The sequence below is a fragment of the Mauremys reevesii genome, linkage group 4 (genome assembly GCF_016161935.1).
Source record: "Mauremys reevesii isolate NIE-2019 linkage group 4, ASM1616193v1, whole genome shotgun sequence".
Taxonomy (NCBI): domain Eukaryota; kingdom Metazoa; phylum Chordata; order Testudines; family Geoemydidae; genus Mauremys; species Mauremys reevesii.
In genome coordinates, this window is record NC_052626.1 from 74,609,540 (window position 1) to 74,625,054 (window position 15,515).

Sequence of the window (15,515 nt, forward strand, 5' to 3'; positions counted from 1 at the left end):
CCAGAGCTTCACCTTGTTCCCATCTCCATCCCTCATGGACCAGTGCTCTGAGCATGTGCAGAATTCTAAAGACATCTCCAAAATGGCTGCAATGCAAGTCATCTGCAGGAGCGCTAGGAAGACTTGGTTGATTACCCTTCCCATTTGCTCACCCATGTCTAAATTCAGCCTTCACATACATGTGTGAAACCCCACAGAAATCAATGGCATAACTGAGGACAGAATTTAACCAATAAGCCTGCTGCTGTTTGACGTATGCCTGTTTCTGCCCCAAGCATTATGGAGTTTGGCCATTACCGCTATGGTCACAGCAATACAAACCAAGCTTTAATATAGAGTCTTATGAACACCTGGCCACTCAGTGTCTTCTCTAACTGTTGTCTATCAGGTGTACACAGCCCTTCTCACCAGTGGCACCCTGGTGTTTCCTGTTTGGATCCAGGCAGGAAATGCTGCCTCTTTCACCCTGCACATCTCAAATTCCACAGGGCCTTGCATTTAAAGCCAGCTCTGATGTTCTGAATGCCTTCCAGAGGGGGTGCTCTAGATGCTGGGTGCTGAGCATGCTGTGCTTCTCCAGTGCTCCCTGCTGGCCCCGGGGATAATTAATGAGGAAGATTCAGGGTTTCATGGACACGATTCCAGTTTCAATGCTATCAAAAAAGTCAAATACTCTAACTGGAAAAAGCAGGCAAACGGTGTGCCCTTGAGGCATGACAAGCAGCACAGGGAAAGGGAGGGAGCACAAGCAAGATGGAAAATTCCACTGGCTCTGAACCTCTCAGTACCTAAACCTCAAGCATTTTGCAGGCTGTTCATTGACTCTGCCACCCCCCTGAATCCTGAGGCTCAAGCAAGGCTGAGATTGTGACCTCACTTCCAAAGCTGCTCGTGGAGGGAAACAGCTGCAATCATCCAGCTGTTCCCAAAAATAAAGGGAAAAGACAATTAAAAGGAAATTGGGGAGTGGGGTTACAAGGACTGGGTTGGGGCAGGGGGCAACTGAGAAGAGGGACCCTCAGGGAAGTCTTTAAAGGAATGCTTGTTTTAATGGGAGCTGGAGTGAAACAAGCTTGGGAGGGGTGAGACAATCTGTTGTGCTCCGGGGCGGGGCGGGGAAGGGGCAGCAGGAGGGCTGGGGAACTGAACCAAGGGAAGATATAGTGGTGGCTGCACAGACTGTGCTCACAGATGGGATATTGTGAGGCTTGCAAGAGGCTGCCCATTAAGTACTTAAATAGCAACGATAGCAGATTAAGAGCCAAAAAAAAAAGTGCCTTCTTTGCTGGGCTAGAATCCTGCAAATTGCCCACAGAGCAGAGCCAGCATCTGCCACAAGGGAGTTTGGGAGCTGGGGGCCTGTTTGAATTTTGTTTAAAACATTTGGGGGGGGGGAGAAGAGGGGGTTGAGGGTGGTTCTCAGGAAAATGAGAGCCTGATAATGCTCTCCCCCCTCCTCAGTCCTGACCTGCAGGCCCCCCTGCTTTTCCAGTCCTACCCCAAGCCCCACCAGCTGTGCTGATACACCTCAGATTACACACCTACAGCTCCTTCTGCTATTCCAGTCCTACTGCTGCACCCATCTCCCCTGGGATGTTCAGCTGATGCACTTTGATCCAGTCCTGCAGTCTCCTGCTTCTGTTCCAACCCTAGACCTCGGCAGAGGAGAAACTGCCAGTTGTGCCATATTGTGTTAATAGGCTCTGTGGAGGGATAACAAGCAGCAGGGACAATTCTAAGGGATCCGACAACTCCTCTGCAGATGTGACCTTGTCACAGCCTAAACCCAAGGCTCTAGAGGTGAAAAGCAAGTTCATTCACTCACTGTGCCTTCCCTGCCAACTGAATGTTTGGAGATGCCTCTGATTCAACAGCACTAGGCTTGCGCCTTCTGTTGCTGATGACTGGTGAACACAGACTATGCTCCAGGCACCATCATCCCATATGCAGCTGAAAGGGTTGGGGTTGTGTGTGGGGAAACAAGATGCTATGAAATGAACACAGACTCACTTCCCCACACTCCAGCCATGCATACAGAGTATCACATCAGACTGTCATACCAGTAACAACAGACCCAACTCAAATTTGGAAGGAATTAAGGCCCAAAACATTCTTAGGAATTCTCTGCAGATGCACAGGGGAATGATAATCTCCTCCAACAGTGAGTCAACAAAGCCATTCCCCAAACCCCACCCCTTTTTCTTTTAACCCCAGAATGCCCTAAGAAGCACTCCACACATACATTGTATTTCTTTTGGGAGCATCTTCACAAGGCAGAGGCCTGCTACAAGAAAGGTTCAAGTTACAATTTAGGGTGGTTCTGACTGGGCCCATTCTCACGGTGACTAGCTTGCTCTGGGAGTTGGGAATGAGATAATGCACTTTTCCTGTAGCAGAGTCTGGTTTGAGCCCAGATGAGGGAGGTAACTGAACAAAGAGGGGAGCAGTGCTATCTGTGAAAAGGGTCTGGTGGGTTCTTAGTCCAGATCCCAGTAGATAGCAAGGACATTGGCACAAGAACCACCATCTATTCTCTCCCCAACCCCCCATTGGTAGTCTCAGCAGGGAGGCCAAAGACTGGATGAGCTGAGTCTGAATTCCCCTCTCATCCCTAGAGCAGGTTTCTCCAGTTTATAGATGATGCTGACTGGTGGAGGACAGTGTGGGGAAAGCTTGTCCAGTTGCTGCCAAGGCTGTATCTGCTCTAGGGATAAATAGTTGAGTCCATCTCTCATCAGCAGTAAATTCACTTAGAAACCCACAATCACAAGAAGCCCCCAAAAGATGAAGGAGCATGTTGGGGAGTGAGTGGCACATTTTCTTGAGAGAGTAACAGCTTCTCACTGAACCTGCCACTGCTCACCCCAGTACCACCGGACACAGAAGCAAGCATCCATGATTTTTTGCTCCTGGTTAAGGATATCCTGTAGGATCACTTCAAACACCTCCCCGGCAGGAAATACTGGATCTGGCCCCAGCTCCAACTCACCAGCAGGAACCTGTGACCTTGGAAGACACTAGGATTTATCCAACTATGTGTCCAATGCCTATTGGAGTTGGACTAGCTAATGTATCCCCAGGTTGAGCTCATTCAGATAACAACAAGCAACAGTATGTCAAAGGTTTATTCCCAAATGCTGCAGGTCATCCCCCAGCAATGATGAAGAATCTACCACCATGTCAGTGACTGAGAAGAAACAAAGGCAAAGAATCAGGAATCAAAATATCATAAGTAACAGGTGGAGCTGACATCACCCTTCTGCCCATAACTGGTGTGTGGCACAAGGTTCTCTAATGTGAAGACTGAGCCTTGCATGTGAACATCCTGTGTCTAAAATTCCCATTAACAAACAACCTCAACCAACCTGGATTAAGAGATGCAAGAGGAAAATGCTTCATTCACAAAAGAGCTGGAAAATTTTAGATGCTAGAATTTTGAGTTATTACAGGATCAGTCATGGTCAGAGCCATTTCAAACAGTGCTGGCTAAACCAATAGTAACCCCTCACTAGTAGCCTCCATAAACTCTGACCCAGTCAGAGGTCCCTTTATAACTTCGCTAACAAGCTCATTGAAGTTACCTGCCCCACCTGGCTGATTTGCTAACAAACCTCAGGTGATCCCTTCTGTGTATTCATAGAGACCAGACCCATAAAAAACTGCCTCAAGTGATACAGAGTCAGATGTATTCCTTGTAATCACCCATTGGTTTTGTGCTTGTCTGCTAGTAGCCTGTGCATATGCTGGCACTGATGAATCTGAAACAGTATAAACAGGTAACATAATAGTGCATACCCAGATCCTCAAAGGTATTGTGGTGCTTAACTCACATTGAAATCATTGGGAGTTTAGATGCCTAAATACCTTTCAGTACCTGGACTATAAAGACTACATGCAACTTCCAACAAGACTTTACACAGCAATTAATCCCTAGTACTCTGTGATCAAACAGCTCTGTGTAATGGGATTTCTCAGATCTACTGGATCTGACTGGAATTTTTCAGAGGCAAGGTGAGTGAGGTAATCTTTTTGGAGCAACTTCTGATGGAGAGAGAGACAAGCTTTTGAGTTACACAGAGCTCTTCTTCAGACCTTTCCCAGACTGGAAGAAGAGTGCTGTGTAGCTGGAAAACTTGTCTCTTTCACCAGCAGCAGTTGATCCAATAAAAGGTATTACTTCACCCACCTTGTCTAATGGCTACAACACTGCAAGCATCAATGGAATATTTCATTCAGAAGCTGGTTTTGATTAAATATGGCCATTTTTCAAAACTGGAGATTTTAATTAAAACCTTGGTTTTCACAAATTAAACTGGATTTTTATGTTTTTTGTTTGACCAGCTTATTCATTTTCCCTTTCAGAAATGATTAATATTTCAGTGAAGCAACTTTCCCAAAGTTGCAGTCAGTGGCACAGATGGGATTAGAACCCAGACATCCCAACTCCCTGTCCTCTGACCACTAGACCACACTCCCTTAAGTGTTTCTTCTACCTATTGTAGCTTATTATCCTAGAGTGGGAATGCTGAAAGAGGGACTTATTTATATATTGTACAGCCTCTAGTACAATGGGGACCTGATCCTTGAGTTGGGGCTTCTGAGTGTTCCTGTAATACAAACAACAAAAAGTCTGAAGCAAATTTTGAAAAACACAAAATTGGTCCATTTAGAAAACAAGTAGAATGAAAGTTTCTTTTAAAATTTTCATCTAGCTCTACCATCTGCACAGACAGCCCCATAGACACAGTGCAGCCCCACTGGCATACCTGCATAGGTGCATGCCACCCTATCTTTGCTTGAATCCTGATACACTCAATCCCAGGCATACTCAATAAAAGACCAACATGCTCAGGACTAGTTACCAATTCTGAATAGTTTGAACGTTCAGCCTCATACGGAGCATTGACAATCTGACCTCAAGGTTCCAAGACTTGAATAACTGTAGCAAGGTCAAGCCCCCAAAGGAAAAGTCATGATCTTCTTGCCATCAGCATGTGCCACATAATGAAATAGATAAATAAGGACAATGGTTCATTGTTGAATTCCCTCCTCTTGCCCCCCTGCACTTTGTGGGCATTCGGTCTTACTCTTCCATACCCTCTTGGTCCCCTATGAGATTGGCTGGAGGAAGAAGCAGGGTCTCTTTAGATGCTGTGTTTCAGTCCAGCAACATAAGGCTATGTTTCTATTTGTATATGCTGGAGGGGACGGTTTGAGTGACAGTTCCTTGATGCAACACCCACCCAGGCAGTTACTTCTTCCATTCCACTCCCGCACCCCTGAATCCCATCCATATAATAGAAAGAAAATAATTCATGACATGCAACATTGTCCTTCCATCCATCAGAGGAAAGGCCAGACAGCAGGGGAAGAGGGAACTTGCCCAGAGCTTCCCAGCTGAGAGCCAGGCTGTGACCAGCTCTTTTCCAGGCAGTCCACTTGACTATGACGTTGTTCATCAATATCAAGCTGCTCCTGTTCTCTGCTACATGCCAATTGCTCTCCCTCATCTGGAACCTACCATGAGGGAAAGAGGCAGCCAAGCAAACTTAGTATAGACATTGCCTCCAATGAGCTATGGCTGCAAGCCCCCTGCTCACGTACACTTACAGTGTAGCCATGGCAGCAAAGGCATGGCTTTGCTGTGCCAAGTATGTACCACTCTGAAACCGGTGGATATGAACTTGGCACAGCTGCTGCTGCTGCCCCTGCTTTGACAACTACCCCGCTGTTTATACTCGAGCTAGCTCATAGTATAGACATTGTCTGCAAAGATGAAAAACAACGGTGGCCTTTGGCCACCCCAAAATAACATCTCTCAAAGTATAGGGACTCTCCTCTCAGTCCCACCAACTTCAGAGATTAATCTGCCCTGAGAGCATTACTGAAGGAGGGGAAGGTAAGGCTAGCCCCTTTCACCTGCAACATCTCTCAGCCTGTGAAGCAGTTTTGCTATGTGTTCTTGTCTCAGGTCTCTCCCTTATCATGTGGAATGCTCTGTACACATCGGAGAAGGTCGTCATCCGATGGACCCTGCTGACAGAAGCCTGTTACTTTGGGGTACAGTTCCTAGGTGAGTAGCTCTACTGAGGCGGGAGGGAAGCAGAGGGGATTGGCCAACTGATAGGCTGTCCCTTCCCCACACAAGTGCCTGGGAAGAAGGGAATGCTGCCAATGGCAAAGCAGCATAACTTGCACTGCTTTGGCATTCACTGGGGGAAAGATTCTGCTCTTATTTACACTGGTGGAAATCTGGAGTCCCCTCATTGAATTTAGTGGCATTATCTAGACTTACTGTAGTAAAGCTGAAACCATAACTGGGCCTCTGGTGTTCAGCATGAGTGAAACTCACCCAGTCAATGGGCTGAAGAGAGAGGATATGGTAGAGGAGGCAAAGTTGTCAGTGCAGTCTGACACTTGTGGAGTGACCATCACCGTAACACCCAACCCTGGGCACAGTGGGGCTGAGTCTTTGCCACCTGGCTTCTCGTGGTCATCCCCAAACTGAGCAGTAAGGGGGCAAAGAGGGCATAAAACACTACAAAATCACAAGAGGAGCTGTAGGCCAGTGGGGTCCCCGATCAGCCCAGGAAGGGTTTAAATGCCACACTCTGCATCTGTTCAGGCCCTTTCTGTAGGCTACTGTTGATTGTACCAACAACTTGTTTTTTGCAGCAGGGAGGAGGGAGTTGTTCCTTTCCATGAAACCAGCAGAATATGCCCAAACTTTGCCATTGGTGCATTGCATGAGGAACTCTGCCTGCATAGGGTGACCATATATCTCATTTTGGCCAAGATAGCCCTTTTTTAAGCCCTGTCCTGGCCGTCCCAACTTTTTTGGCAAAGGTGGGCATTTGTCCCATTTGCTTTTGCTGACTTGACTGGTTGGCAAGAGCAAACAGGACAAATGCCCACTTTTGTCAAAAAAGTGGGGTGCAGTACAGAGGAACATTGCAGGGGGCGAACGGCGATGCTAGCCCCTTGCAGGGGAGAAGAGGAGGCAGGGCCCGTGGAGGGTGCAGGCGGGGTTCCAGCAACCAGCGACAGTCTCTTGTGGGGGGTAGGCAAGGTTCCAGCAATCCCAGCCTCGCGTGGGGGGCAGGCAGGGTTCCAGCAATCCCAGCCTCACGTGGGGGGCAGAGGGGGCTTGTCAGAGTTGCTTGGGCCAGCTGCAGGGGGCGGGGAGCGCAGAGGAATGGGGAGGGCCAGCCACGCATGGGGAAATATGGTCACCCTATGCCTGGAGCCCTGCTACTGTCCAATACTTTCTCTGGCATGACAAAGCAGAGTGCTGCAATTACACACATGCCTTCCTCCTCCCCCCTCCCACTCTGACTTTAATGAAAACCACATGAGCAACACAAGACAAAGGGGGAAGCTCACTGGGAAACCCGAGGCTATACAAACAATTGGCTGTTAAGCTAGCTGTGTGAGAGCCTGGCAGATGCCTCACCCCGCAGACCCATCCTGCCAGGGATCCAATTCCGCCTCCAGCTCACTGTACACCACACACCCTGGCCTTGTGTCACTGCTCAGAGGAGGCAAGCTACATGTTGGCGACACGAAGAGGGTCAGAGTACTGGCAATCACAGCACAGTGGCCAAGGACTAAATTTCCTTCTTGAATGCTAGAAGTCTGAGGCAGTATATGGGAAGCTTGCCCTGCTGTTGCCAAGTTTAAACCTGCTCTGGTATTCAGATGGCTTGGTCACCAAGAACTGTCAGACTGGCACCTTTCATTGGCAGTAAAAAGTTACAAAAAATTATGAGGAAAAAAATTCCATTTAATTTTGTGAAATGCAAAACCTGGAGCACAGGCCCAAATCCTGCCTTTACTTCCAGTGAGATCCACCCACCTCTGAAGGAACCGACCCAAACTCAGTGGCACTCAGTCTGTTAGGACTGTTCTAGAAAGATGGGTTTAACTCTGAAGACACTTGTATTTGCTTATATAGTATTGTGATAGATCAGCTGCCCAAAAATATCATCCTTGTTTTAAACCTCTCAATGGCCTTCAGGTTGCTCTTATGTGGCAAACTCAGTCCTGGCCTCTCATTCCAGGCCTCTCATTCCAGCCGATATGCCTGAATTAGCCTCCCCACAGATACACCAGACTTACTCTGTCTCCATCTTTTCTGCAAAGAGAACAAACTCTGATAGGGCTGGTCCACAATTCAGAGTGTCCAGCTGTAAACACCTCAGGGCAGGGAACTGGTATCTGTTGATCACTGAGCTTCCACTGTACAGCATCAAGTACATCTATCTAGATGGATAGGTACTCGGGTATAGGCTCCCACCACCATAGCATCTGAACAGTTCACAGTCTTTAGTATGCTTATCCTTACAGCACCCTATGAAGATGGTGTTAACTCCTGCCCACCAGCAACCATTTGCAGGGTACACAACCACAATTTTATTGGTCTCACAAAACCTAATAGTGCATATTAATGGAACCACAGAAATGCATGGCTGGAAGGGACCTCAAAAGTCATCTAGTCCAGCTCCCTGCACTGTGATAAGACTAAGTAAACCAAGACTATCCCTGACAGGTGTTTGTCCAATCTGTCCTTAAACACCTCCAGTGACAGGGATTCCACAACCTCCTTGGAAGGCTAGTTCCAAGACAAGTACCCTTATAGTTAAAAAGACTTTCCTAGTATTTAAAAATCTCCCTTGCTGCAGATTAAGCAGATTACTCCTTCTCCTACCTACAGTGGCCATAGAGAGGAATTGATCATTGTTCTCATCATAACAGCCCTTAACATATTTGAAGACAATAAACAGCCCCACCCCAGTTTTCTTTTCTCAAGACTAACCATACCCAGGTTTTTTTAAACCTTTCCTCATAGGTCAGGTTATCTAACCCTTTTATAAGTTTTTTTTTTGGTGCTCTTTTGTGACTCTCCAGTTTGTCCACATCTTTCTTGATGTGTGGCACACAGAACTGGACACAGTACGCCAGCTGAGGCCTCACCAGTGCTGGATAGGCAGGATAAATACTTCTAGTATCTTACACACAAGACTCCTCTTAATACATTCCAGGTTATATTAGCCCTTTTTCACAACTCTATTATATTGTTGGCTTATCTTCATAGTGGATCACAAATTAACCCCCAGATCCTTTTCAGCAATACTGCTGCTTAGCCAGTTATTTCCCACTTTGTTGTTGTACAATTGATTTTCTCTTCTTAAATGAAATATTTTACACTTGTTTTTATTGAATTTCAACTTGCTGATTGCAAACCAGTCCTCTAATTTTTCAAGGTTGTTTTGAATTCTAATCCTGTCCTCCAAAGTGCTTGAAACTCCTCCCAGATTGTTATTTGCAAATTTTGTAAGTGTACTCTCCACTCCATTGTCCATGAAATATTTAGTAGTACTGTACCCAAGACAGACTCCTACTAGATATGCCCCCATTTGAGAAGGAGGACCATTTATTAGCACATTTTCTATTAATTATCTACGTATATACAGACCTCTCTTTTTGTAGAGCACTTGCATAATAGAGGTAAATACTATTTTACAGATGGGTATCAGCCACAGGAAGACTGAGTGATTTGACCAAAGTCATACAGGAAGTCTGTGGCAGAGCTGGAAACTGAATTCAGGTTTCTAAGTTCCAGGACAGCCCCCTAATCACTGGACAATCCTTCCTGCGATATTAGCATTGCTATAGAACTTATTATTACACTAGATTCTCTGGCAGAAATCCCTGTTTCCCTAGTCAAAAATACTAATGGTAGAAAGGATTCTATTCAAACTTTCTAAAACAATTAAGCTTCAAACCAAGACCAAGTCTGGGGCATTGCAGCTAGAAAGGAGACATTTTTGAGAGAGTTACAAGCATGTGAAAATATGGCTTAGAATGAATGTCTTGACATAACTACCTATATAAAGTTATTACGCTCAAAAGGGAATCAGCATTGGTAAGAAGGAACACTCCACAAAGGAAAGACGAGGTACAATACTGAAAATCTCTAAAGACCCCAAATTTAGGAACTACTACACATGCCAAATGAATAAAATAGTCTTGACACTCCCAGGGTTAACTGAGTCAATACTGTTCTTCAAAGCTAAACCGTCACCATCTCATGTGGCCTCGGTAATATACTGTCTCTTCATCTACTTGTCAATTCAAGGGATTGCCAATGAACAAAAAAAAGAAGTCACTCTCTCTCAATCACATAGGACTGGTGAAGTGTGTGTTTGTGCATAACACATAATTCAGCCTCTGCTCTTCCCACTATCTTATTACACACAGTGTACTATGGATGCCAGCTAACATGCTTAAAGCTGGGTACTCTCACAATGGCCCTTGTTTATAATGACACACACACCTTCACTGTCCCTCCACTAAGGGAGGAAGTGTGTACAATAGTTCCAGGATGAAACTGAGATCTGGGGTTCTGGTTCATGGTTCTGTCACTAAACTGCTGTGTGCTGTGTGAGAAATACCTAACTCCTCTGTGCCTCAGTTTTCTCCCCTGTAAAATGGGGATATTACCACCTATCTCATGGAAGTGTTGTGAGGCTTAATTGTTATCAAATGCTTTGAGAGCCTCACAGGGAAGATGCAGTAAAAAGTGTATCTTATTACTAGGTTATTTTGGGGACCAATTAATAGAGAAGACAACAAATAAAGAGAAAATTACTAATCTTTCAGGTGAACAAAAGTGATTATCTCAGCTGATGTTTATCCATTCAAATAACCTCAGCAGCTGAAGCACAGCCTCAGCACTGGAAGGATGCAAAACAATTCCATATTGATTGCTGGATTCATTATAATTTCTCAACATATGCATTGGGAACATGCTGTGTCTACAGAAATGCTCCCCAACGTACAAAACCCACTCGCCGCTGCTCACAATTAAAGGCAGTTAATGAGATCTCTATTCACTCTATAGGGATGAGTACTGCCTCTTGGTAGTTCATTGAAAATAGAGTTAAGACGTGGCTTGGATTTTAATTGGTTATTGTAGATACCACCAGGACACGTCTCTTAAGGTCGGTCTGGTCTGCATGATGCTCATAAAATGTAATAAAGTGTTTAAACAAAAACCAGTAGAGGCCTACGGCTCTGGTCTGATATCATAACATGTTGATCCAGATCTGTGTATACAAATGATAATCTACAGGGCCAGCTTAGCCAATCTAGGCCCTGAATAGGAGGGAGAGGGGTAGGTTCTGCATTTGTGTCCCACTCTCCCCAGAGTAACAGGGCCCTGTACATTATATTTCACATCAAACAGGTGCTGAAGAGAGGAAAAGTCAGAGCTGCTGTACTAGATCACCTGCCAGAGGATGCAGGAAGGGAGGCTCATGGTCTTTCCTGAGCTGCAGGCAGACATACTAAGCACAAGCCATATTAGCTCTCAGATTGTCTTTTGGGATGGGGTACAAAGAAAGAGTAAGAGGGGCTGAGAGAAGGAACAGATCCTAGAAATAAGCATACTTAGTGCATATACTCTGCCCACCAGACATGACCTAATTGCTGGGGCTCCCACCCTTTCTCCTGGGAGGCTATTTCGTTATCTGACAGAGCCTAGTGTGATATTCAGCCAAAATTTCCCATTGCTCAGTTTTACCCCATTGTTCTTGGTTGTACTGCAGAAACATCCTAACTAGTGCTTGCTCTCTGTGGTCTGTCAGCAGCTTGCAGAGAGTTCTCCTGTCTCCCAGGAGGGGTCCAGGGAGGGTGCTGCATACATAGGGCAGCCTGCTCTGACTTTGCTTAGAAGTTTTCTTTGCCTCTAACTGTCAGATAGGAGGGGGGTGGGGGGAACTCAGCAAACTCAAATTTTCCCCCTTAAGGGGCTAAAAATATTCTGAAATTATTGAGCTGGCAATCACAGTTATAATAATGTGGAAATGATCCCATCGGGCGAGACAGGCCAGCTGTGTCATTACTGTGCCTGGGATGAATCCTCAGAGAGGCCATTACGCCATCAGTGGGCAATTACAAGGGCTCTAACTGCGCTCCCTGTAATAACAATGCTTAACCGAACTCAGCCTGACAGACTGAGCTGCAGCCCCGCTGAAGGACTGGGGGATGGGCAGAAAGGAGGCCTGACTAGTAGCTACACACCGTTTTCTAGCTACTGTACCTAAAATAAGCGGTGCTTGCCTGCCTCTTGTAATGAATTCCCAGTTCTTCTTCACATTTTCCCTCTCTTCCAAATACCTCTCTCCTTTCACAAAGCATTATTTTCAGCCCCACAGTCTCCATATTCATCTCAGGAGCCAGCTCCAAACTTCTCTACTGGTTTTGAAAGCTTTCCACAATCTACCAACCTCCCTGCACCAGCTGTTGCCCAGGTTTGCCCCACCAGATTGTTAACTCCGAAGCACAGACCACTGCCACTTGAGCCAAAGGAATGACGCCATTAGCTGGTGATAGCAGTAGTAGGGTTGTTAGCCTCCGTGGACCAATCCCTAGAGAAGGATGTGTAACATACCAAACCTTGGTTACAAATAAACTTGCTCTAATCAACCTGATGGTCAACGGGACATTTAACTCGTAATGTAAATAGAGCAATTTCCATTGCAGTCTGCTTATGTCAGAGCTGAATTTGGTCCCTTTTCTTTCTTTGTTCCCCTCCTATTCACTCCATTTGTCACCTCTGTGTCCCTTCACTGTTGGAATGAGAGCCTTCTCCTCCAAGCTCCTGTCTTCTGAAGTAGTCTACCCATCTCCTCAGCTCTCTGCCTCACCTGAACACATCTCTTTCCTTCCTCCCCAGCTAGCAAGCTGGTTCCATCCTGCAGTGCGATAGGACACCATTGTGGTGAATTACATTTTTCAGGATTGCTTTGTTTTGCTTGGCATGGAGGGGGCTGCTGTGCAACAGGGGGAGGGGAAGGGAGTTGCTGATTCATTGCAGCTGTTTAAACAATTCAATCACCTCACCCTCTCCTTTCCTTTCCTTCCGAAAGCCCCATTCAGCACTTCAAGGCCAGCCTGGGCTCCTGCTTGCTTTTCCTCTCCAGCTTCCGAGGGTTATGGCAGCAGCAACAGCAGCAAATTCTTTGGCATCATTTTTTCCAGCAAGGATCCCACACCCTGAGGCCTGCTAAATTCAAACCTAGCCCTCGGAGTTCAAGTATGGGCACCATTCCAGAGGCATTAAGCACAACAGGCTTCATTCCAGTAGCAGGTACTTCTAACATCACCGAAGCCTTCTGTCTTGTTTGCAATTACCTTGAGTGGGGGGAAACAAACCACTGCCCTCTGGATGCCTTAATCTGGGTTACAGACTTTTAGGGCTTGTTCCTGAGAGGATTGCTTGGAGGGGACACATTAGCAGCGACTCCTGGGATCAATCACTCAGTTCCAGGGACATTGCTACTTCTTGTTGTCCTTCCTTAAGTGATGCTTTGGCAGGACCCAGCTATTTCACCTTGGGAGAGGAGGAAAAATATCCCCCCAGGACCAGAAAAGGTGATGACTTGTTCCATTGCAAATAATGGAAAGGAGATCTGACTGCCAAAGGACTGCTACGGAGTGGAGCCCTGAGCCAACTTCCTCCCTGAGGAACATCAGAGAATCCTGGTACATGCTGAGTGAGGGGGTGGGGTGGTTCCAAACCCATCAGTCCTATGGATGACAGAACAATAGATCCAGAGGATGTGAGGAATGGACTCAGAATTCATACAAGCATATGAAAAAGCAGAACCTTTTGAAAGGTAGTGTGGTCCAGTGGTTAGGGTGTTGGATGGCGCTTCAAGATGGGAGTTGGCCACTGACTTGTGTAATCTCAGGCAAGTCTCTGTGCCTCTGTTTCCTCTCCTGCTCTTTGCCTGTCTTATTGAGATTAGAAACTGCTTGGGGCAAAAACACTTCATGTGTCTGTACAGCTACTAGCTCAATGTGTCACCATCTCACTTGGGGTGCTATAGTAAAACAAATAATAGTTAAGAAGGTCATTTAATCTGGTGTCTAAATACTACAGTGATGAGTATGTTAGAGATGAGAGACAGACACACTAGCGCTTAAGGATGTAGATAGACAAATGGCTCTGACTGTTTGCAAGATTATCTGTTGACTCGCAGCCTGTCTCAGAGCTGTTGGGTTCCCCTCTCAGTGGGGAACCTTAGGATCATGAAAAGTGAACTAGACAGAACCAGAGCGTTATCATGTGAAGCTACAAGGACACCTGCTGGAGTGAGATTTCCCACCTGTGTCCCTGCTTTAGGAGACATTCTCCAAAGGATTTGGCTTTTTCCCCTTAGTTCTGAAAAGAGAGGGAAAGTGTGCAGAAGCAGAGCCCTTCTGCACAGGAAACCAGCATGCAGTGCCTAGGTCAGAAGGAAATGAGGTCCTGGGATGGAACTGACCAGGTATCTGGGAGATCCCACTGAGGGAGAACAGAAGGCAGGGAACACAAGAGCCTGCCCATTGCAGACAGTGCATTGGCTTATTCCAAGGGCCGAAGCAGGGGTGTAGAGGCTGCTGGTGAAGCCCAGCAAGCACCTTGGATTGCTTTGGGCTGACTTCTGAGGACAGGTGCGTACGTCACATTGCAGCAGAGTGGTGCACTGTGTCCTTTGAACTTTTTTAGTTTGAATGGTGGTGTGATGGCACCTCTCACACAGTTTTATGGAAATATGCTTATAGAATCATAAAATATCAGGGTTGGAAGGGACCTCAGGAGTTCATCTAGTCCAACCCCCTGCTCAAAGCAGGACCCATCCCTAGACATATTTTACCCCAGTTCCCTAAACGGCCCTCTCAAGGATTGAACTCACAACCCTAGGTTTAGCAGGCCAATGGTCAAACCACTGAGCAATGTATGAATGTGTATGACATAACTGGAATATGTTCTGTGCTACATATGCCATGTAACATATCTATGTAAAGGTTATGATCTATTAATCCTATTTGTATGCATGTATCATTTTTGTATTCAAAGTTATGAATATTGGCCATGTACTGGCTTGATTTCTAAATAAACTTAGTAGAGCATTTGGTCAGTTCCTGGAGAAAGGAATTCACGAAGTTAAGTGCCCAATCAAGAAGCATTTAAGAATTAATGCATCTTGGAATGCTCCAATCCACATAAGAAGGTCTTCTTGGAGACATTCAAGATATCATGTGGGCAATGGCTTCTGCCTGTAAAAACAGAGTCATGCATGGACATACGACTTGCCCAGGGACTCCAGAACTCCATCTTGGCACTGGACTTTGCATAGGAGAGAGGAGGGGTCTCCATCCAAAAGAGAAAAATCTATTTAAACCAGTAGGAACCTCTCCATTTGGTCTTCAGCTGGCTAAAGAAAGAGCCTCTCCGCCCTAAGAATATCTGAAAGAAACTGGAACAAAGGACAGTAACCACCGGGGGTGTGAGTGGTTGCTGAACCCAGACTAGAAGGAGACTAGTCTGTAAAAGGAAGCTTACTGGTGAGGTTTTTATCTGTGCTCAGTTGTATTACTGTATTAGACTTAGATTTGCATGTTTTATTTTATTTTACTTGGTAATTGACTTTGTTCTGTCAGTTACTACTTGGAATCACTTAAAT

At 45.9% G+C, this 15,515-nt stretch overlaps 1 protein-coding gene across 1 annotated transcript in view; it reads right to left on the bottom strand.

Moving 5' to 3' along the window:
- Positions 1–3,503, bottom strand: part of TSPAN18 (tetraspanin 18) — a 223,270-nt gene extending 219,767 nt beyond the window's left edge. Inside the window, exon 1 of the mRNA XM_039538227.1 lies at positions 3,366–3,503. The gene's annotated coding sequence lies outside the window, so the exon portion shown is untranslated. The remainder of the gene's footprint in view (positions 1–3,365) is intronic.
- Between the last annotated feature and the right edge of the window lie 12,012 nt (positions 3,504–15,515).